The sequence below is a fragment of the Hemitrygon akajei genome, chromosome 6, assembly GCF_048418815.1.
Source record: "Hemitrygon akajei chromosome 6, sHemAka1.3, whole genome shotgun sequence".
In the NCBI taxonomy this organism is placed as follows: Eukaryota; Metazoa; Chordata; class Chondrichthyes; order Myliobatiformes; family Dasyatidae; genus Hemitrygon; species Hemitrygon akajei.
Window position 1 is genome coordinate 171316718 of NC_133129.1, and position 24039 is coordinate 171340756.

At 41.8% G+C, this 24039-nt stretch overlaps 1 protein-coding gene across 1 annotated transcript in view; it reads right to left on the reverse strand.

Moving 5' to 3' along the window:
• The window catches only part of nav2a (neuron navigator 2a), a 982776-nt gene that overhangs the window by 504199 nt on the left and 454538 nt on the right, over window positions 1–24039 (reverse strand). The window lies entirely within an intron of this gene.

Consider the following 24039-nt stretch of genomic DNA (forward strand, 5'->3'; position numbering starts at 1 on the left):
ATGAATCAACCTAGAGTCAGTAAATCTATAAATAGGAAGATTGGAGAATCAAGTCAGCAATGACTAACCTGCATTAAGATTGGGATAGAAGATTTCTGGGAATAAAAACTACCAATTCTATAACATCAGCTTCAGAGCCATATCTGGGAAGAGATGATTAACCACTCTGCACTTTCACATGGCTTTGTCCAGAGGTTAAGTGGGAAAGAACCCAGATTAGTAGGGCAAAATGACTTCTGGGTCATAAGTTGTTTCTGTTCAGTAAGTTGTATGAAAAACTTCCATGTCAAATTAGATGCCGCTTTTAGTGTGCCCAAACTTGATACACATTTAGAACTGGATGTCCAAGTTATTTTTAAGATGGGTAGAGGAATATCGACAAATATAGCTTTGCACTTGTTCTTAACCATGGTATTTGGCATTTCAGTTCTTTTATATAAATAGACTGTTGAACTTGTACAGTACTTCAACAGTTTATGACAGCAGCAACACTATAAAATGGACTTCAAATTCCATCTTATTCATATCCATTCTCAGTGCTCAGGGCAGGTGCCTTCAGTTACAAAAATGCATCAGTTTGGTGCTCTTCAACCCAAGCAGCAAGTTTTTATTTCTTTCACAATATTTTGCAGAATATATGTCGCTGCAAGTTTCTCAGAAGAGCTCTGATATGAAGCAAAGACACCAACATTGGAAGAGCTCAACCAGTCGAATGGCGTCTATGAAAGGAAAAACATCACCATTTCAAGTCAAAAACCCTTCCTCAAAACTGGGGAAAGAGTGGAGATTTTTTCTCATTTTTGAAGCATAGCTGGGGGAAGAAGTGAGGTTGGAGACTAAAGGTTAAAGGGAGACCAAGGTTAAGTCAGATCAGGAGCTAAGAAGCAAGTGTACTGAGGCAGTAACTGAAGCTTTTAAAAGCAAAGGGCTGAGAAAGGGACATAATGGGAAAATGGCGAGGCAGCAGTTCACATTCAGGTGGATAATTCAATGTTTATTTCAAAAAGTTGCACTGTGCAAAATGTATATCTGTGATTTTGCATAACAAATAACTGGTTTGTCATTTTTTTTAATGACTAAATTGGGATGCAATTTAAGAAAAATCCTTTAGGGAGAAATATGCTCAAGAAATAATTGATTTTCAATACATTTTAATCAGTGCTAATGGGGTTTGCTCATTGGGAACAATGTGGCAAATAGAATGATGTCAGTTTTATTAAAATGCTCAGTTTGAAAGACGTTTTAACTCTTTACTATAAACATCACAAGTCCAAGTTTTGGTGTCACTAATCTAAATTGGCAGTTATTTACAATGCTCTACTTTGTGTGTGAATCTGACCCTAGTGACCTGCAATTCCTGCTTCTTCTCACCATTCATCCAGAATTTACAAGAACAAAAGGAGAAACACAACTTTTTTTTGCCTCGTATCTGCAGATTGAATCTGCTTTGAAGCAAAGTGGCCTTAACTCCATTCCATTCATTCTGGCCAATGTGATTGGCATCATTTTATCCCTGGGGTTACCCGAACGTTTGTGTTTGGATGTCTGGAACTGAAAAGGGAACAGAATTGCTGCTGGGAATTCCATGCACTGGGCTTGTGCACTGACATCAAATGACACGACTTAAATCAATATCACACACACAAAGTTTTACAATGCATACGAGTCAGGTATTTACCAATCATGAGTCTTAATCTGGCACAGTAGATTAGCAGTTAGTGTAACTCTTTATAGTACCAACAATAGAAAGATTGGGGTTCAATTTCTGCCACTGTCTGCAATAAGTTTGTACTTTCTCCCTGTGACCGTGTGGGTTTCCTCTGGGTACTCGGGTTTCCTCCCACATTCCAAAGATGTACAGGTTAGGGTTAGCAAGTTGTAGGGATGCTGCATTGGCAACACTTGCAGGCTACCCTCAGCACATCCTTGGACTGGTCACTCTATGTTTCGATGTACATGTGACAAATAAAGCTAATCTATCTCTTTATAATCATCAATACACCAAAGATGTATCTTACTCCATCCTCTTTTTAATCATTATCCATTTGTTTGTGCTCCATTTGTTCCAACTGCAACACATACAGTCCTCCCTCCACTGTCATTGCTGCCAAAGTCCTCAACCAATCACTAGTTATCCCTGTGACTTCCATTGCTCCAGTCTCCGCCAACATCCAAACAACATGCAGGCTGGTAGGTTTACTGGCCGTTGTAGATTAATCCAAGTGTGAAAGTGAACTGTTGTTCCTGAGGGTGTTGATTGGAAAGAGGAGAAGTAAAATAAAATGGGAGTACTATAAGAGTAGTCCAATTAGATGCTTTATGGTTATGGTTACCATGGACTGGGTGGGCCAAATGGCCTGTTTTCAGGCTCTGCAACTCAATGGTTCTATAAATCCTCTGCTTTCCAGAGCTGGTTCAAAGCTAAACCTCTTTTTTTTGTGGTCACTGCTTATTTATTTATTATTATTATTATTTATTTTTTCTCAGCGCAAGCTGGTAAAAACTGAGGTACAGACATAATCAAGCATGCTCAGTTCTCAATTGCTAGGAACTTTCAGACTATTCCAGTGGTGGTTAGTATTGTGTGTTATTATTATTATCATTGTTATTTCTTTTTTTTCTTTCTTTTTTCATTTGCCCAGTTTGCTGTCTTTTGCACACTGATTGTCCACCCTGTTGGTACAGTCTTTCATTGATTCTATTATGGTTATTGGATTTATTGAGTATGCCCACAGGAAAATAAACCTCAGGGTTGCAGATGCTGATATACTTTGATAATAAATTTATGTTGAACTTTGAACCTTTGAATTTTGAGAAGGTGTGGGAGGATAACCAGAATGGGGAATAGAAAAAGAGAGAGAATGGAGGTAGGTGGGTGAGGCTACCAGAAGTTTAAGAAATTGGAGATATCAATATTAAGAAATGGCAGATGAGAGAATAGTAAGCTAATTTTCTACTTATTTCATTTAATCTTTAGTATGTTAATATGTTGTTAATGCTTTTATATTTGAATATTTTTAGATTTACATGAATGCCAATGACATTAATGGACATTCTAGTTAAATGGCAGCTTTAGTGCTCTTTGATTGATCCTGGAGACACGTCTTTGCAGGCCATCCTGGAGGAGGAGGAGGTGTGGTGTTTGTAGGGGGAACACTGGTTGGGAGAAGAGCTTGAGGCCAGAATCTTTCTTGCCCGGTGAGGCCTGCACTACTCTGAGCCTCCCTGATCAGTCAGGAGCATAGCCACCTAGTGAAAGCTCACAGTTCTGTCACAATGATTGGCATGCCCCATGAGCAGAAGAACTCAGGCAGCACCTAGTCAGAGGATGTCAATCACAGTTTCCAGTACAAAAGGATGCCATTCAACCCAGTGTGCTGGATCTATGCAAGTACAAATACTTGCTTCACCACACCCCTTCCATGCTCTATTTCTTATCGATTTCCGCTTTTTAATGCTACAACTGAAGCAGCCTTCTCTTCCCCTGCGTTCTTAGCAGAGCATTCCAGATCAGAATCAGAATCAGGTTTATTATCACCGGCATGTGATGTGAAATTTGTTAACTTAGCAGCAGCAGTTCAATGCAATACATCATATAGAAGAGAGAAAAAAAATAAATGGATAGATTACGGTATACATATATTGAATAGATTAAAAAATGTACAAAAAACAAGAAATACTGTATATTAATAAAAGTGAGGTAGTGTCCAAGGGTTCAATGTCCATTTAGGGGTCGGATGGCAGAGGGGAAGAAGCTGTTCCTGAATCGCTGAGTGTGTGCCCTCAGGCTTCTGTACCTCCTACCGGATGGTAACAGTGAGAAAAGGGCACGCTCGGAGTGCTGGAGGTCCTTAATAATGGATGCTGCCTTTCTGAGACACCGCTCCCTGAAGATGTCCTGGCTACTTTGTAGGCTAGTACCCAGGATGGAGCTGACTAGATTTACAACCCTCTGCAGCTTCTTTCGGTCCTGTGCAGTAGCCCCTCCATACCAGACAGTGATGCAGCTTGTCAGAATGCTCTCCACGGTACATCTATAGAAGTTTTTGAGTGTATTTGTTGACATGACAAATTTCTTCAGTCTCCTAATAAAGTATAGCCACTGTCTTCCCTTCTTTATAACTACATTGATATGTTGGGACCAGGTTAGATCCTCAGAGATCTTGACATGCAGGAACTCGAAACTGTTCATTCTCTCCACTTCTGATCCCTCTATGAGGATTGGTATGTGTTCCTTCATCTTACCCTTCCTGAAGTCCACAATCAGCTCTTTTGTCTTACTGACATTGAATTTCAGATTGTTGCTGCGGCACCACTCCACTAGTTGGTATATCTCACTCCTGTACGCCCTCTCATCACCACCTGAGATTCTACCAACAATTGTTGTATCGTCAGCAAATAAAGATGATATTTGAGCTATGCCTAGTCACCCAGTCGTGGGTATAGAGAGAGTAGAGCAGTGGGCTAAGCACACACCTCTGAGGTGCACCAGAGTTGATCATCAGCAAGGAGGTTATGATATCACCAATCCACACAAACTGTGGTCTTTCGGTTAGGAAGTTGAGGATCCAATTGCAGAGGGAGGTACAGAGGCCCAGGTACTGCAACTTCTCTATCAGGATTGTGGGAATCAAAAACACAATGCATTTAAAAACTTCCCTGTGTCATTTTAGTTTTTCTGCCAATCACCTCCTTTCAACTATTGCTGGCCCTTCCAAAAGTGTAATGATTTCTGACTATCTACTCTGTCCAGGCCCTTCATGACATTAAACACCTATCCACTAAACCCCCTCTGTTTCCAGAGTGAACAAAAACTCCCCCTCACCCACCAATATACACACAGTGGCCACTTTATTAGGTACCTCGCTGCTGTAGCCCGCTCACTGCAAGGTATGACGCGCTGTGTATTCAGAGATGCTCTCGGCACACCACTGTTGTAGCAATGCATGGTTATTTGAGCTACTGTCGCCTTCCTATCAAGGTTGAATCAGTCTTGCTATTCTCCTCCAAACTCTCCCAATAAAAAGCTGTTTTCACCCGCAGAACTGCTGCTGACTGGATGGGTTTTTGTTTTTCTCACCATTGTCTGTAAACTCTAAGAGCATGAAAGTCCCAAAAGGTCTACAGTTTCTGAGATAGTCAAAACACCCTGTCTGACACCAACAATCATTCCACAGTCAAAGTCACTTAGATTACATTCCTTCCCCATTCTGATGTTTGGTCTGAACAACAACTGAACCTCATGACAATGTCTGCATGCATTTATGCATTGAGTTGCTGCCACATGATTGGCTGATTAGATATTTGCATTAACGAACAAGTGTATGGGTATATCAAAGAAAGTGGCCATTCAGTGTATGATGGCAAGGTAATTATTGTTGAAGTCACTGGTTGTCATTATAAAGACAAACTCATGAGTCAGGGTCATGTAGCAAGATTATACAAGACCATCTGATGGGGAGAAGACAGCCTGTGTGGGTTTGGGGAGAAGTGTCGGCATGGGCACTGAGAGCTATACCCTTCAAATGGGTCCCACTTTAATATATTTTATGGAAACAGCCATGATCTTTGTCGTTCATACTATGACATAGAAAGATACAGAATTTGAAGCAGTCCTTTGCCCACCAACACTGCATTGACCATTCTTACCCATTTTTTCCCCACACATTCCTATCGAGGGTAGACACTTGGGTTGAAACGTCAAATTCCAGAGGGCATAACATTAAGGAAAGAAACACAAGGCCATCAGTGGAATGACACGCTGGACTGCGCGCGTACTGCTGGGAACTGTACCATCAATTTGTGGGACATATTACTCAGGGTCTTGGGCTATAAGCGTTTTCTTGCATGACTATGTTTTTTTGCTCGCGATTTTGAATATGCTGCGTATGTTTTGCACCTTGGCCCAAGAGGAACACTGTTTCGTTTGGCTGTATCCTGGTATGGTTGAATGATAATTAAACTTGATTTTATTTGGATTTGATTTGATCAGTTTTAGGAGCAGAATTAGGCCATTCGGCCCACTGCGTCTGCTCCACCATTCAATCATGGCTGATTTATTATCCTCCTCAACCCTACTCTCCTCTTTTCTCCCCGTAACCTTTGGTGTCTGTTCTAATCAAGAAACCATCAACCTCCACTTTAAATATTCCCAATGCCTTGGCCTCCACAGCTGTCTGTGGCAATGAATTCCACAGATTCACTGCCCTCTGGCTAATGAGAGGGGAAAATTTAAAGGAGATTTATAAAGCAAGTGTTTTTAACCTGGAGAGCAGTAAATATCTGGAACATACTGCCAGGGGAGGTGGTGGAAATACATACAACACCAACAATTAAGAGGCATTAGACAGGCTGGGTTGGAAGGAAATAACTATTTGCAGGCAGACGTGATTAACTTAAACTGGCATCATGGTTGGCACAGACATGATGGGCTGAAAGGCCTGCTCCTTTGCTTTATTGTTCTATGTTCTCTACTGCCCCCTGAGAGCCTTCCACTCACCTGCATACTAGGAACAATTAACCTACTAGCCCACACATATTTGGGCACACGGAAGGAAACAGGAACACCAGTCATGCAGTCACAGGGGACACGTGCAAATTCCATGCAGACGGCACCCGAGGTCAGGATTGTGTCCAGGTCACTGGACGATAAAGCAGCCGCTCCACCTGTCCTGCCACGACACTGCTCAACTCTCCTACACGACTGTACTTCTCCCCTTTGATAAAGTATTCAATTCGACAGTGACGGTTTGATCTATCCAAATACAGGCAACAGAAGAGACTAAACAGTTATCCCATTAAGCCACAACAACTTCAAGTGAAAAACCAAGGTGCAAGGCCCACAGAACAGGATCACAAGAGCAACTTGCATGAAAATCTAACCACACTTCCCTCTCTCCATGCATCCTACCTGACTTGTACTACCAGTTTGTAACTTTATTCGGTAACATGGAATGGAAGAGACTAGATTAATAAAGGAACACCAAACTAACATCTACAAATATAGAGAAGAACAGCACAATACGGCCCCTTCAGCCCACGTGGAGGGGATGGTCCCCTGAGTGGAGTAGTCTAGCACCAGAGGGCACAGCCTCAGAATACAAGGACATCCCTTTAGGACAGAGATAAGGAGGAATTTCTCTGGGAACCTGAGCCAACATTCTTCTCTGAATCAACAGGTAATTTTATTCAACAATCTTTTGTTGTCTTCCCTCCCCCAACTACTTTGCTCAACTTTTTAACAGCAGTCTATTTCTTAGAATATATTTTAGGAATATAATGTGCACTCAAACAAAGAGCAGAAAGCAGGGGTGTAAGAGCTCAATGCTGTCACTTTGCAGTATTTATTTTTCTAACGTAAGCAGCTGTCTATTCAAATATTCCACTGAATTGTACTAGTTTCACAATGAGTTGTTCACAGATTGTACTGGCTGCTCAGTGAAGACAGAAAGAGCTGTAGGCAAAATAAAAACTTGGCTTTTTAAAAAAAAAGTTCTTGACAGGAGAATTGTGAAACAAAATTTGACATTGAGCCATCAGAAAAGATTTTGGGGCATTTGTCCAACGATTTGTTCAAAACAGTGTTTTTTAAAGGAATTTCTCGTATCAACAGAAAATGAGAGGGGCAAAGACCTCAGCAAAGAATAACTGGAGCAGTCAGTGGTAGAGGCCTGCCCCAGATGCCAAAATTGGACAGAGATCAAGGAGGTACAGAAGCCTTAGGTCCCACACCAATGAAGTACATGAACAGCTATCACCCTTCAACCAGCAGACTCCTGAACCAACATAACTTCACTCACCTCAAAACTGAACTGATTACTCAACACAACCTCTGTACTCACTTCCAAGAACTCTACAGCTCATGTTCTCAGTATTATTTATTTACTTATTATGGGGGGTTGTATTTGCACAGTTTATTTTCTTTTGTATATTGGTTAGTTGTCAGTCTTTGTTTGGGTGTAGTTTTTCATTGATTCTATTGTATTTCTTTGTTCTAATGCGAATAAGACCTTAAGACATAAGAGCAGAAATAGGCCATTTGGCCCATCGAGTCTGCTCTGCATTCAATCATTGCTGACCATTTTTTCTCCTCCTCAGCTCCACTCCCCAGCCATCTCCCAGTAACCTTTGATGCCATGTCCAATCAAGAATCTATCAAGCTCTGCCTTAAATACACCCAACGACCTGGACTCCACAGCTGCCTGTGGTAACAAATTCCACAAATTCACCACCCTCTGGCTTAAGAAATTTCTCCACATCTCTGTTTTAAATGGATGCCTGTCTATCCTGAGGCGGTGCCCTCTTGTCCTAGACTCCCCCACAATGGGAAACATCCCTTCCATATCTACTCTATGCTACTCTAGAGTATACAGAGTATACTCTACTCTGCTGGGTGAGAAGCTGACAGTGATGCAGGTGGATGCTTCCCTGGTGTCAATATTGATTACCTGACTGGCAGACCACAGTACGTGCACTTGCAACACTGTGTGTCAGACAGAGTGGTCAGCAGCACTGGGGCTCCACAGGGGACTGTCCTGTCTCCCTTTCTCTTCACCATCTACACCTCGGATTTCAACTACTGCACAGAGTCTTGCCATCTTCAGAAGTTATCTGATGACTCGGCCATAGTTGGATGTATCAGCAAGGGAGATGGGGCGGAGTACAGGGCTATGGTGGGAAACTTTGTCACATGGTGTGAGCAGAATCATCTGCAGCTTAATGTGAAAAAGACTAAGGAGCTGGTGGTGGACCTGAGGAGGGCTAAGGCACCGGCAACCCCTGTTTCCATCCAAGGGGTCAGTGTGGACATGGTGGAGGATTACAAATACCTGGGGATACAAATTGACAATAAACTGGACCAGTCAAAGAATACTAAGGCTGTCTACAAGAAGGGTCAGAGCCGTCTCTGCTTCCTGAGGAGACTGAGGTCCTTTAACATCTGCCGGATGAAGCTGAGGATGTTCTACGAGGCTGTGGTGGCCAGTGCTATCATGTTTGCTGTTGTGTGCTGGGGCAGCAGGCTGAGGATAGCAGACACCAACAGAATCAACAAATTCATTCATAAGGCCAGTGATGTTGTGGGGGTGGAACTGGACTCTCTGACGGTGGTGTCTGAAAAGAGGATGCTGTCCAAGTTGCATGCCATCTTGGACAATGACTCCCATCCACTCCATAATGTACTGGTTAGGCACAGGAGTTCATTCAGCCAGAGACTCATTCCACCGAGATGCAACGCTGAGCATCATAGGAAGTCATTTCTGCCTGTGGCCATCAAACTTTACAACTCCTCCCTCGGAGTGTCAGACACCCTGAGCCAATAGGCTGGTCCTGGACTTATTTCCACTTGGCATAATTTATTTATTATTATTTAATTATTTATGGTTTTATATTGCTATATTTCTACACTATTCTTGGTTGGTGCGACTGTAATGAAACCCAATTTCCCTTGGGATCAATAAAATATGTCTGTCTGTTTCTATCAAGGCCTTTTAACATTTGAAAGGTTTCAATGAGACCCCCCCTCATCATTCTGAATTCCAGTGAATACAGACCCAGAGCTATCAAATGCTCCTCAGTTGATAACCCTTTCATTCCCAAAATCATCTTTTGAACCTCCCCTGAACCCTCTCCAACGCCAGCACATCTTTTCTTAGATGAGGAGCCCAAAACTGTTCACAATATTGAAGGCAAGACCTCACCAGTGCCTTATGAAGCTTCAGCATCACATCCCTGCTCTTAATTTCTAGACCTCTTGAAACAAATGCTAACATGGCATTTGCCTTCCTCACCACCAACTCTACTTGCAAGTTAACCTTTAGGGTGTTCTGCACTCCCAAGTCCCTTTGCATCTCAGGTTTTTAGATTTTCTCCCCGTTTTGAAAATAGTTCTGCACATCTATTCTACTACCAAAGTGCATGCATTTTCCAACATTGTATTTCATTTGCTACTCGCTTGCTCATTCTCCTAATCTATCTAAGTCCTTCTGCATCCTACCTCTTTACTAAACACTATCTACCCATCCACCAATCTTCATATCAGCTGCAAACTTGTCAACAAAGCCATCTATTCCATCATCTAAATCACTGATATACAGCATAAAAAGAAGCAGTCTCACCAATGACCCCTGCAGAACACCATTAGTCATAGGCAGCCAACCAGATAAGGATCCTTTTATTCCCACTCACTGCCTCCTACCAATCAGCCAATGCTTTAACCATGCTAGTAACTTTCCTGTAACACCATGTGCTCTTAACCTGGTAATCAGCCTCATGTGTGGCACTTAGTCAAAGGCCTTCTGAAAATCCAAATATACAACATCCACTGCATCCCCTTTTATCTATCCTACTTGTAATCTCCTCAAAGAATTCCAAAAGGTTCATCAGGCCAGATTTTCCCTGAAGGAAACCATGCTGACTTTGTCCTATCTTGTCCTGTGTCACCGAGTACTCCATCGCCTCATTCTTAACAAATGACTGCAACAACTTCCCAACCACTGAGGTCAGGCTAACTGTTGCCTCCTTCCTTTCTTAAAGAGTGGAGCGACATTTGCAATTTTCCAGTCCTCTGGCATCATGCCAATGATTTTTGAAAGATCATTACTGATGCCTCCACAACCTCTACCGCTACCTCTTTTAGAATCCTAAGGGTGTAGTTCATCTGGTCTGGGTGACACGCAGCTTTTTCATCTTTCTGAGCACCTTCTCTTTTGTAATAGCAACGGCACTCAGTTCTCTTCCCTCACACCTTTCACACTGCCAGTGTCTTCCACTGTAAAACTGATGCGAGATACTCATTTAGTTTATCTGCCATATCCTTGCCCCGTTATAATTTCTCTGGCCTCATTTTCTAGTGGTCCTATATGTCAGCGAAGATGGGTTTGAAAGATGACTAGGGCTGACTGAAGGTCAGGATATAGGGGAGTAGTTTCGGAGAAAAACAAGTTCCTGGAAGATACACAAACACAGAAAATCCTACATATGTTGGAAATTTTGAACAGCACACACACAATGCTTGAGGAACTCAGCAAGTCAAAGATCAGTAATACATCCAAAATGCTGGAGGAACTCAGCAGGCCAAACAACATCTATGAAGAAGAGTAAACAGTTGATATTTTGGGCCGAGACCCTTCATCAGGACAGGTAAAAAGATTTTAGAAGTCAGAGTAAGATGGTGGGGGAGAGGAGAGGAAGAAATTTAAGGTTGTAGGTGACAAGAGAAACTGGGAGGGGGTAGGGCTGAAGTAAAGAGATGGGAAGTCGATTGATGAAAGAGATAAAGGGCTGGAGAAGGGGGAATCTGATAGGAGAGGAGCACCAGAGGGAGGTGTTGGGCAGGTAAGGGCATAAGGTGAGAGAGGGAAGCAGGAATGGGGAATGGTGAAGGGGAGAAGGGGAATTACTGAAAGTTCAAGAAATCGATGATCAGGTTGGAGGCTACCCAGATGGAATATAAGGTGTTGCTCCTCCACCCTGAGCGTGGCCTCATCGCTGCAGTAGAGGAGGCCATGGATTGACATTTCGGAATGGGAATGGGTAGTAGAATTGAAATGGGTGGCCACGGGAGATCCCACATTTTCTGGCGGACGGTGTATAGGTGCTCGGCAAAGCGGTCTCCCAATCTGCATTGAGTCTAACCAATATACAGGAGGCTACACCAGGAGCACCGGATACAGCAGATGGCCCCAACAGACTCACAGGTGAAGTGTCGCCTCACCTGGAAGGACTGTGTGGTGAACTACATATACCTGTCTGGACTGCTCCTGTGGCTCCTCCCACAGACCCCTGTATAAAGGCGATTGAGGCCTGAGCCCGGCCTCATTCTCCAGGATGTAGTGTTGTTCATTCTTCCAGTCAATAAAAGCCGATACCTCGCTTCTTACGTCTCAGAGTGAGTTATTGATGGTGCGTCAGACTGTTTAGGGCCCTAAATGGTAGTGATGGAAAAGGTGTAGGGGCAGGTGTAGCACTTGTTCCGCTTTCAAAGATAAAGTGCCAGGTGTGAGATCAGAAGGGGAGGGACGAATGGACAAGGGAGTCACATGGGGAGCGACCCCTGTGGAAAGCAGAAAGTGGGGGGCAGGGGAGGGGGCAAGATGTGCTTGGTGGGGATCCCGTTGGAGACGGCAGAAGTTACGGAGAAAGATTAGCTTTATTTGCCACGTGTTCACTGAAACATCAAAAAAATGTGTCACTGTGCGCGAAATCAAGCCAGCAAAGACCATGCTGGGTAGCCTGCGAGAATCGCTATGTTTCTGGCTCACACACACACACACATATATGTCACTGTAATTCACGTTTATTTTCTTTTATTATGTATTACATTGTACTGCTGCAGCAAAGCTAACAAATTTCACGACATATGCCGGTGATATTAAACCTGATTCCGATTCTGTACACTTGACAAATAAAACTAATCTTTATCATTATCTATTACGGGTCTTCTACTCCTGTGGCAAAATCAGCAGATGTTTTGTTTTGGCACAAATAAACCCATATTTCATATACTTTAAATAAAATAAGTCAGTTTATTCACCTGTCAATCTTGAGATTAATTAAGTCAAGAGCCTGATGAACATTCTATCAAGTATTGCACGACCATTCAATGTTACATTCTGATGCTCACAAGCACAGATGTCAATTACTTTTAATTGGTGACCATACTTAAATACACTGGAAACCATAGTGACAATAGTAGGATTGTTAAAATTCATAGGGTGTTGTAGACTAGGACATGCCCACACAATATATTGCTTTGTACTGCACAGTTGGCCTCCACTCTGATGTTAACAGTGCAGGTGTCATTCGGCAGCCTGATTCCAAAGTCGAGGCAAGCCAAAATAAATGCCATAGTGGAAAATATACTGGCAGGACAAAAGTGTCAGTGTAGAAATGAGCCAGGCGGGAACAGCCAGACGCAATCTTCCACCTTTAGATCAGCGGACAGTTAACCTGCAAGACTGCCTTCCAAGTAAAATACAGCCAGCGAGTCCATAGTATCACCAAGTACAATAAATACTGTGAGTTTACAAGCCAGCTGTAGTAACAGTAAATGGCAGCACAGATAGCCCCAAACTAGCAGCAGTTGCAACATTCTTAAGGTTATCCCACATTTAATGAAACATGCAAAGAGGACAATGGCTTCAAAAGCACATCAAGGTCATAATGCACCACCTCCATACGACTCTGCAAAAAACTCGCGGGACAACTCATTTTTTTCCTCTAAAACACAAGAGATTCTGTCGATGCTGGAAATCCAGGGCAATGCACAAAAATTGCTGGAGGAACTCAGCAGCGATAGGAAGCAATAAACAGTCGATGGTTTGGGCTGAGGCCCTTCAGCAGGACTGGAAAGGAAGAGGGAAGAAGCCAGTAAAAGGTAGGGGTAAGCTTGTTCTCCCTTTCTTTCCAGTCCTGATGAAGGGTCTCGGCTGAAAGGTCAGCTGTTTATTCCTCTTCTTAGATGCTTACACACCTGCTGAGTTTCTCCAGCATTTTGTGGACGTTGATCTGGACTTCCAACATCTGCAGAATCTCATGTGTTTGGCCCAAAACATCGACTGTTTATTCCTGTTGAGTTCCTCAACTTTGTCTTAGATTTTGCCTTCAGTTTACCCTTGCTTTACTAAAGTGTTCCCTGAAAAATAGTGTGCACACAAACTAACAACCATCCTTGGGAATGTTGCTTTTTGTTACAACTATAGGGAGAGATAACTTGTTTGAATCAAAGTATATGACGTCAAACATCGGGCAGGATGTTTGTATGTTCAAGTTAAGTTCGAGAACAGCTGCTTCCCTTCAACCTTCTGTTCTGAATGAACTGGTCCAACCCTAATCATTGCAGGATAGCAAGTAACACTATGATCTCTTTGATCACTTTGCACCAAAATGAACTTTTTGTTTTTGCTCTAATTGCATTTTTTCTTGTAAAAACTATGTATAATTTACGTTTAATTTGTTTTTGTGGATGCTAATTATATGATACTATCTGCTTGTACTGCTGCTATAAATAAGGTTTTCCTTGAATCAAGCATACATGCACTTGTGCGTAGAACAATAAACTTGACTTTATTATTGATCTACTATTTGTTAAAATAGAATGAGTTTATATAGTAGTTTTAACCTAGCAAAATATCAAAAGAGATTTTTTTCAAAAGTTAAGCTAACACCAAACAACATCATGTGTTACTGAGGATATTGACTAAAAACTTAAGTTGAAGAAGTTGAATTTTAAGAAATATAAACACAAGAGATTCGGCTGATGCAGGAAAACTTGGGCAATACAGATAAAATGCTGGGGGGAACTCATCGCCTGACTGGCTGAGTTCTTCTAGTATTTGCGTGTGTTTTAAGCAATACGTTCAAGGCCAAAAAAAAGTGAGGAACTAGGGTTGGCACGGTAGCAGGGGCGGCATGGGAGTATAGCGGTTAGCATAATGCTATTATAATGCCAGCGACCCGGGATCAATTCCCCCATTGTCTGTAAGCAGTTTGTACTGTTTCCCTGTGATTGCATGGGTTTCTTCCAGGTGTTCAGGTTTCCTCCCACATTCCAAAGACATACGGATTAGTAGGTTAATTGGTCACGTGGGTGAAACTGGACGCCATGGGCATGTTGGTGCGGTCCTTCGTTGATTCCATCATGGTTGTTATTCTGTTATAGATTTATTGAGTATGCCCGCAAGAAAATGAATCTCAGGGTTGTATATGGTGACATGTATGTACTTTGATAATAAGTTTTCTTTGAACTTCAGATGGATGAAGATGTGATGAAGGTTACAGAGGTACAGAAGGGAGTGACAATGAGAATTGTAGAATGGAATATTCACCAGATCAAGAGCCAGCATGAACTGTAATACATCCAGGATCAGAGGAGCATAACTTTGAGGGCAATCAACTACATATCTGAAGCAGGAGCTATAGAAAACAAATATTTATCTCTCTTCATTATCTGTACAGTGGTTTTCCAGTCCTCCCCTTTAACACTGGCAATTATTATCTGTACAGTGGCTCTGCAGTCTTCCCCTTTAACACTGGCAATTATTATCTGTACAGTGGTTTTCCAGTCCTCCCCTTTAACATTGGCAATTATTATCTGTACAGTGGCTCTGCAGTCTTCCCCTTTAACACTGGCAATTATTACATGCACAATTTTACCAAGAAGATGCGGTATTTTCTCATTATTGTCCATTTTTCACCAGCAGAAAGTTAAAGCAGAGTTAACAAACAGTCTAATTTTTTCCCCCCAGCAGTATTATGGTACATTTTGATTGACAATACTCCATGATAAATAAAATCCACCTCTGAAGAAAAACAGTCCTACCAGTATTAGGGAAAGGCAGATAAATATGTAAAGCAAAAGTTCAAAAATTTTTTCAAAAGTAACTGTTACGATAAATGGGTTTTGATCACATGGGAAAAATTGGCTGGAGTCACTGAGCATTTATTAGATGTGTCTAAAATGAGCAAAAATAGCAATAACAGTGAATAGTTACAAGACGATATCTATCAGAAAACACAATTATAGCTACATACTATGGCCAATGTGAACTCCTGTCAGCTCGGTTTCTCTCCCTCTGCTCCAACAGCAAACCACCCCACTATTTTTAAGACTCCGGAACATACCATCTTTATTTGCCCATAAAGTTAACTTCAGACTACACATGAATTAGAATATGATGCACCCCACAATGTAATTACAATCACATTACAAAATAAACAGAAGGAACTACCTTAAATACACATACACATTTACACATCCCCATTACTAAAGTAATGGAATATTCTGAAGTGTGTGGTGGGAACGGCACCATAAAGCCAAACCCATCAGAAGAACATACTGGGGTAAGTTCTGCGCACACTTAGAGCAACAATAGCAGAATGACAAGTAAACACAAAATACTCTTCAGATGCTGTGGTCAAAGCAACACGCACAACACGCTGGAGGAACTCGGCAGGTTGGGCAGCATCCGTGGAAACGAACGGTCAACAGCAGAATGACAAGGCAATGTTTGTGTTTGTGGGTCTGTACGTGTAAATGCACGTGTACAGAAAGCGTTTACCGAACACTCTCCATCATAGTAACTTTATTAACAAATTACAAATATGTCACCATATACTACCCTGAGATTCATTTTCTTGCAAGCATTTACAGTAGAACAAAGAATACAATAGAATCAATGAAAAACTACACATAAGCAAAGACTAACAACTGAAGTGCAAAAGAAGACAAACTGCAAACACTAAAAACAAGTAATTATAATAAATAGATAGATAATGTTGAGAACATGAGTTGTCGAGTTCTTGAAAGTGAGCCTATAGATTGTGGACTCAGTGTTGAGGTAAGTAAAGTTATCCACATTGGTTTAAGAGCCTGATGGTTGACAGGTAATAACTGTTCCTGAAACTAGTGATAAGGGACCTAACACTCCTGTACCTCCTTTCTAATGGCTGCAACGAGAACACAGCATGGCCTGGATGGTGATGGTCCTTGATGATGGATTCTGCTTCCTTGTGGCAGCACTCTTTAACAACATTGCTCAGTTACATAATGCCATTTTAATCTGATTTTTTCCACAACAAAATCATGGGAATTTCTTCAACTGTTTTTTCCCCATTTAAAATAATGGATATTTATAAAATAATCTCAGAGAATTATTTGAGTCAGCTTTCTGAGACACATACAAGAATGACCTTATTTCTAAAGAATCAGCAGCATTTCATCAATAATGACTTTTGCTGTGATGTTCTCTTGCATTGATTTTTGTAAAATGCAATTTACATCGGGCAGCCACTGTTTCTTTTAATTTTAGAGTTGTTTGTTTTTAATTCACTCGTAACTTAAATGTCATTCTAAATAACTCACACATTATTTTAAACTTAGTCATTGTGTTTTTAGTAAATGAATTACCAGTCTGCTGTTTTGCACTGTTTGCAATCCCGTTGTCCTCAGCAATGACAATAAAGCTATAACCAACTAACTAAAGCTCACCAACTATCACAATAGCAATACAGTTTTTGGTTGTGTTAGTTTGGAAATGATTAATAACCTAGACAGCAAAACTCCATGTTAAACAATATTCTTTATTGGAAATGTGATAATGAGCAAAGATTGGGACTTCAAACAAGGCATCAGTCCTTTCTTTGTCAACACGAGTGAATCTGAAGATGCTGGAAATAAATAAAAACACAAAATGCTGGCAGAACTCAGCAGGCCTCCTCATGAAGGGTTTCGGCCCGAAACGTCGTCACTACCTCCTCCCATAGATGCTGTCTGGCCTGCTGAGTTCTGCCAGCATTTTGTGTTTTTTTTAGTCCTTTCTTTGTGCTTTTATTTCAGTATCTTCAGTTTTTTTTTTGCTTTCTCTCACTCTTATCTTACGTCACTAGATTCAAATTTCTGGCCCATTCGGTGCTTGGAACTTGAACCAATGACTTGCTAGCTCTCTCCAACAAAATAGGCTCAACAAAAAGCTACCAGCTCCACTACTTTGAGGCTGACATCAAGGAAGAGCAAACTAAGTAGGTTACTTAAAGGCTCCCGACTAGGACCATTCACATAGCTCGTGATGTGCTTCAGGAACCTCGTATGCATCGTCAATAAAATCATGAAGAAAACATCAAGACTGCATCGAATTCCATAAATCAGAAACAAGAGAGACCCACGAGGAAAATCATGGACTTTTGTCTGCCTCTTGCATTGTCCCCAATTTTCTTCCTCTTGTATATTTTTCCTTGGAATTCAAATCCACCAAAAAAACATGTTACCAAATCTTCTGGCAAGGAATTCAGTTCGAAGGCAAGGAACAAGATACAGAGATGTCCATGCTCGTTATGTGGGCGGTGGGAAAATTATACCTCTTGTGTTTCTTGATCTCACTACTGGAAATTCAGTGTCATATGGCCCATACCCATTAACCAGGTCCAACACCTGCTTTTATTGGGAACTTCCTCCTCCTTACACAACTTTTAGGAATATGCTAAAGTGGTGGGGTTATTACTTACGTTAATAACTCATGAGTTAATAATGCATCAGGGGGGTGATTAATAAGTTCATGGCCAGAGGTAGAAGGAGACGAGTTATTAACTTCAAACTTTCTGCATAATCACTCAAAGAGTTGACCTGCATGTGCATGTAACGAGAGCTGTATAACTCATCTCCTTCTACCTTAGGCTACAAACTTATCAATCACCCCTGCTGTGGACACTTTCTGAAGGTCCAAGATCCGTATGCTCCACGACCACTGGACCAAGTGTGTAAATGTAGGAGGGGACTATGTTGAAAAATATATGAGCTGTTTTCTAAAATTGACTCCTTCTACCTTAGGCCATGAACATATCAATCACCCCTTGTATGGTTGGTGTGGAGGGTGCAGCTGGACTATAGGGAATGAGTGCTCAGGTATGGGGGTGTGTAGGCAAGTTTTGGTCAGGGAGTGTACTAAAGACCTGTGCCGACCAACTACTGATGTATTTATGGATATCTTCAACCTCTTACTCCAGCAGTGTGTGGTACCCATTTGCTTCAAGCTGGCTTCAATTGTATCCGTGCCCAAGAAGAGTGTGGTAACAGAACAGTTACTACCCCTCAACCATCAGACTCTTGAACAAAAGGGGATAACTACACTCATTTAAGGACTTATTTAAGGATTTTGTTGTATTGTTATTTCATGCTCATTATTTATTGCTTTTGCACAGTTTGTTTACAGTTAACAGTTCCCAATGTTTACAGTTACTGTTCTATAGATTTGCTAAAGAAAAAGAATCTCGGGGTTGTATATGGTGACATGTAAGTACTATGATAATAAATTTTACTTTGAACATTGAACTTTGTAGGCAAGAGTTAGGTTTAGGGTTAGGGAAAGAGTTAGGATGCAATTATGCGGGCAGTGGGAAAATGATCCTTCTTGTGTTTCTGATCTCTTTACAGGAGATTCCAACTGATGAAAAGCCAATGTTCAGGGGATCCAAGTGTGAAGTTTACACGCACATTGGTTACCACAGTGAAACTTACCCACTGGGAATTGCAGAATTGTTCAAGGGGATCAATAAGGCTCCAGTTCCAAAAATATAACATCTTTGGAGCAAAAACTGGCCAATCTTAAGACATTAATGTAAATGATGTATCAAGAGTCTGTGTCAATTGAGGTGAAGTCACTTACGCCTGACAAAGTGGTTCACTTCTGCTACATCATCTGTGAACAAATGAAATGTAGCAGAAATTATAACCTTTGATTTACAAAATGAATTTACCAAAACACAAACAATGGAAAGCTGGAAAGAAATAGAAGCCACTGAATTAAATCAATACAAAATGGTCGTTTTGATAGTGTGGTAACCAGATACTTGTACTTCACGAAGGTTATCAGCAGACTGCCTGATGTTTCATGATTAATCTAACCAAATCTACCCACGAGCAGGATGCACTGGGACAGACACTCAGCAGCCACTTTTAGATACAAGAGTAAAACCTGGTGTGCCCTTCGGCTGATGTAAACGTCAAGGTTTGATGGGATGTGTGCTCAGAGATGCTCCTCTGCACACCACTGTTGTAACACGTGGTTCTTTTTGAGCTACTGTCACCTTCCTGTCAACTTCCACCAGTCTGGCCATTCTCCTCTGACTTCTCTCATCAACAAAGCACTTTCACCCACACAACTGCCGCTCAGAACTTCTTTTTGTTTCTTGCACCATTCTCTGCAAATTCTAGAGCAGACGATCCCAACGGTGGGTGCACGGACGCTTCGGTTAACGGTAGGAGTTCTTGGCATAAAAAAAAGTTAGAACCCTGTTCTAGAGACTGTTGTGCTTGAAAATACCAGCAAATCAGCATTTTCTGATAGTCAAACCACTCCATATGGCAAAAACAATCATTCCACTTAATTTACATTTCTTCCCCGTTCTAACATTTGGCCTAAACAACAACAGAACCGCTTAATCACGTCTGTATGCTTTTATGAGTTGCTACCACATGATTGGCTGTTTAGATATTTACATGAAAGGGGTACCTAATAAAGTGGCCACTGAATGTAGTCCACAAGCTTAAAGTGATGGACTATAATGGATCCAAAGGCTTTATTAACCCAATATTCTGAAGATTTTTACTTCACCATAGGCATTACTTTGAGGGCAATTTGCTCCATTGTTCAACCTCCAAGCATTTCTTATGTGTCTTAGAGCATATATTAGATAGATAGATAGATAGATAGATAGATAGATAGATAGATAGATAGATACTTTATTCATCCCCATGGGGAAATTCAACTTTTTTTTCCAATGTCCCATACACTTGTTGTAGCAAAACTAATAGCATACAATACTTAACTCAGTAAAAAAAAATATGATATGCATCTAAATCACTATCTCAAAAAGCATTAATAATAGCTTTTAAAAAGTTCTTAAGTCCTGGCGGTTGAATTGTAAAGCCTAATGGCATTGGGGAGTATTGACCTCTTCATCCTGTCTGAGGAGCATTGCATCGATAGTAACCTGTCGCTGAAACTGCTTCTCTGTCTCTGGATGGTGCTATGTAGAGGATGTTCAGAGTTTTCCAACATCCTGGACTTTTTGGCCATGTGTTCACCCATACCTGCTAGATAGGCCACATATACCACCTTGTACTTCTTCCTCCCCTCCCCACCACCTTCTTGCTCTGACTTCTCATCCCTAGTCCCAATGAAGGGTCTCAGCCCGAAACGTCGACTCTTTACTCTTTTCCATAGATGCTGCCCGGCCTCCTGAGTTCCTCCTGCATTTTGTGCATACACTCTGTGCTCCTGTCAGATAGAGGCTTCTGCTGTGACCATGGCAATAACCTATGATAGGGTATCTTGCCAAGGCTCCTGACTGTTCAATCACACAAATGATACATTCCAATCAGACCTGGTGGCTTTCCAGATTCAAGGTTCAAAATCCAAGTTCATTTGTCACGTGTACATTGAAACATACAGTGAAATACGCCATGTGTGCACCAACCAGCACACCCGAAGGACGTGCTGGGGGGCAGCCCACCAGCGTCTCCACACACTACGGCTCCGAAGAAGCATGCCCGCAGTGCTCATCAGAACAACACAGAATCTGACAAGCAACAGAACAACAACAGCAAAACAAGCCCCATTCTTCCCTCCCACCCACGCACATACACTGCTTTCAGAGTTCGCAGTATTGTAATGTCTGATTGCCGGTTTGTGGTGTCTACTTCTTGGTTATCTTATTGGCACAATGAGAGGGTTTCATAGCAGCATTACCCTGGCTAAGCTTCCAAGCCTCAAACAAAACACAGACAAGCTGAATTATACAAATACATTTCTGGTAGGGCGAAGGAAGTTACAACACGAACCGCTATAGAATACCAGCGAGTTTGCGGTGTGAAAATACTAGTGTTTGCTTTTTATTCACTCTCCCACATTACTGAAGAACTCTGCAAAGGAACAAGCAGTCTCAAATTAAAAAAAAAACTGGCTTGTGAAAATAATCCGTGACCTATAATGGAAACTTTATAATGAATTCAAGATATTCAGATTTGTACCATGTCTAGCCAACCATGTACCGTAAAACTTAAATTGTACTTCAAGGTATCATTTATTGAGAGAAGAGGCTGAAATTCAAAGATTCAAGGTATAATTTATTGAGAGAAGAATCTGAAATTCAAAGAGATCTAAATTAGAATCAGTATACTGATTAACATTCTGAGCAGAATATGGTGTGGTCAATGGTTAATAAACAATCAAACGCCACTTAACTTTGCTTATATTCTACATAAAAATGAGTAATCATCCTCCAATTTGTAAAAGAACTTCCTTAATTCACTAAAATTGTCAACAATAAATGACATTAATTTATTATCAGTGAGCACTTGGTCAAACACAAAGTGGCTGTATTACACTAAAATAGTTGCATAAATCACAACATTAATTATTGGTGATGTCAGAAGTCACGGTCATCATTAACAATCTTCATTTTATGAATGAACTCTTAAGATGCAGGTGATGATCAACTTGAGGCTTTTTTCTCCACAAATTGATGCCAAGTGCAAAAGAAGTGCTAAGAAAAGCTTGATAAGCAATGTATATTTAACTCAATGAAAAGTCATTGGGCACTCTTGCTGATTCAATGAGCTGAGGGCAATAGTTGGGAATGTTATGCTGTAATGGAGGTAGAAAATGGATCCAAGATTATTTGTCACGTGCACATCGAAATATACAGTGAAATGCAACATCTGCATTAGCAACCAACAACACCTGAGGGTGTGTTGGGGCAAACCACAAGTGTTGGCACACATTCCGGCACCAAACAGCATGTCCATAATGCTCCAAAAAGCAGAAAAAACAACAACAGTAAAAATGAGCCACGTACCGCCTGCCCACCCATGCATATACACAGCCCTCTAACCCCAGGACAGGTTTCCAGCCTCCAGAGTCCAGCAGATACAGACTTGAGCCTGCAAACACCGGGCTTCAACCTCCCTGACAGGCTTGTAGAGAGTTACGGACTCGGCTCCAGTCAACAGCCCTCAAGTTCCACACTTCCGATTCAACCGTCGGGCCTTGATCCTTGACATCAATCCCAGGGAACGCTAATCACCGAACACTAGGCCTTGAACTCTGATCTCTGATCAATTTATGAACCCGGGGGGTCATCTTGCCTGCAAGGAACTCTGACTCCAGAATCCGCTGACTATTCACTCTCCTGGGGAGGAGGGTAGCCTTCGTCCATTCTCTCTCTGTCTGACACCTGACTACAGTGGTCCCACATCCACGTCGCTGATCTTCGAATATGGAGCGGAGACTTAGACAGATCTCTTTACCATTTTGCACTTCCTTCATTTCAAATTGGTGCCTCTTGACATTTTTAAACTATAACCTGAAATAAAATGAGGTTTCATTGAACTAGACTAAATGTGTTATAAATATGAATATTTTGGATTTGTTACAAAATTTCCATGAGAAGTCACGGATTGTTTTCACAAGCCAGATGTTGTTTGAGACCACATTCTCCTCTGCAGTGATGGGGAAAGGAGTCGCTACCAATGACTGACTGAAGACTGTATTCATGCTGCTCCTTGGTTTCATACAGAACTCAATAATATCATCACCTTCACGGCCAATTTCCACCTTGTTTCACTTCCACATGATCCATCTCTGACTTTTCCATTTTTTGACTTCTCCATCTCCAGCTTAGGCGAAAGAACTAGCAAGCCAATATCCTCTGTGAAACCCACAATGTCCCACAGACATCATGGCCACAACTCCTCCTACCCTGCCTCTTGTAAGGACGCCACTTCATTCTCCAAATGTCTTCTGCTCTGACTCAGTTGCTCTGATGATGATACTTTTCATACCAGAGCTTCTGAAATGCTTTCCTTCCTTTAAAAGTTTTTCTTGTGATCAGAAGACCCTGTGGACATCGGTCATACAAAATACTGCAAATCCAGTTCATTAGTTCATCAGCAAAGTCAATGGCACAGGAGTTGCGTGACCTTGGGTTGCTGCACAGGGCAGGCCCACACGCCACGGTGTCTGGGGGAGGAGTTGGCGTGGGAGGGAACAGAGGCATGGGGGGGGGGGCGCGCTGGAATCTGTGCTGGGATGGGATCTAGCACCTGAAGGCAAACTCTCCCATTGCTGCTGCCCTCCAGTATTCGCTCCCTGGAAGACAAACTGGATTGCCTTCCTCTGCAGCTGACCCTGCGCGAGATGAGGAACTGCTGTGTACTTGTTCTTGCAGAAATGTGGCTCCAGGACAACGTCATATAGGCAGACCATCAATTGTCAGACCATGCCACTCAGGGACTTGTGCTAATACTATTTTGTGACTGTGTGTGCTACTGTAACTATATATGCTGTAGGCTGTGAGTGGGGCTGTCTGCACTATGGCCCTGGAGGTACAACATTTTTATCAGCTGTATACAAATGTGTCCTCCCTTCCACTGCAGCTGAAGACTCTCACTCTCTCCCTCTTCCTATCTACATTCTGAAGGGACCACAAGTCCCAGGGGCATTCTTCTGGCTCTACCACTGTTCACTCTGAGTCACTTGTATTTCT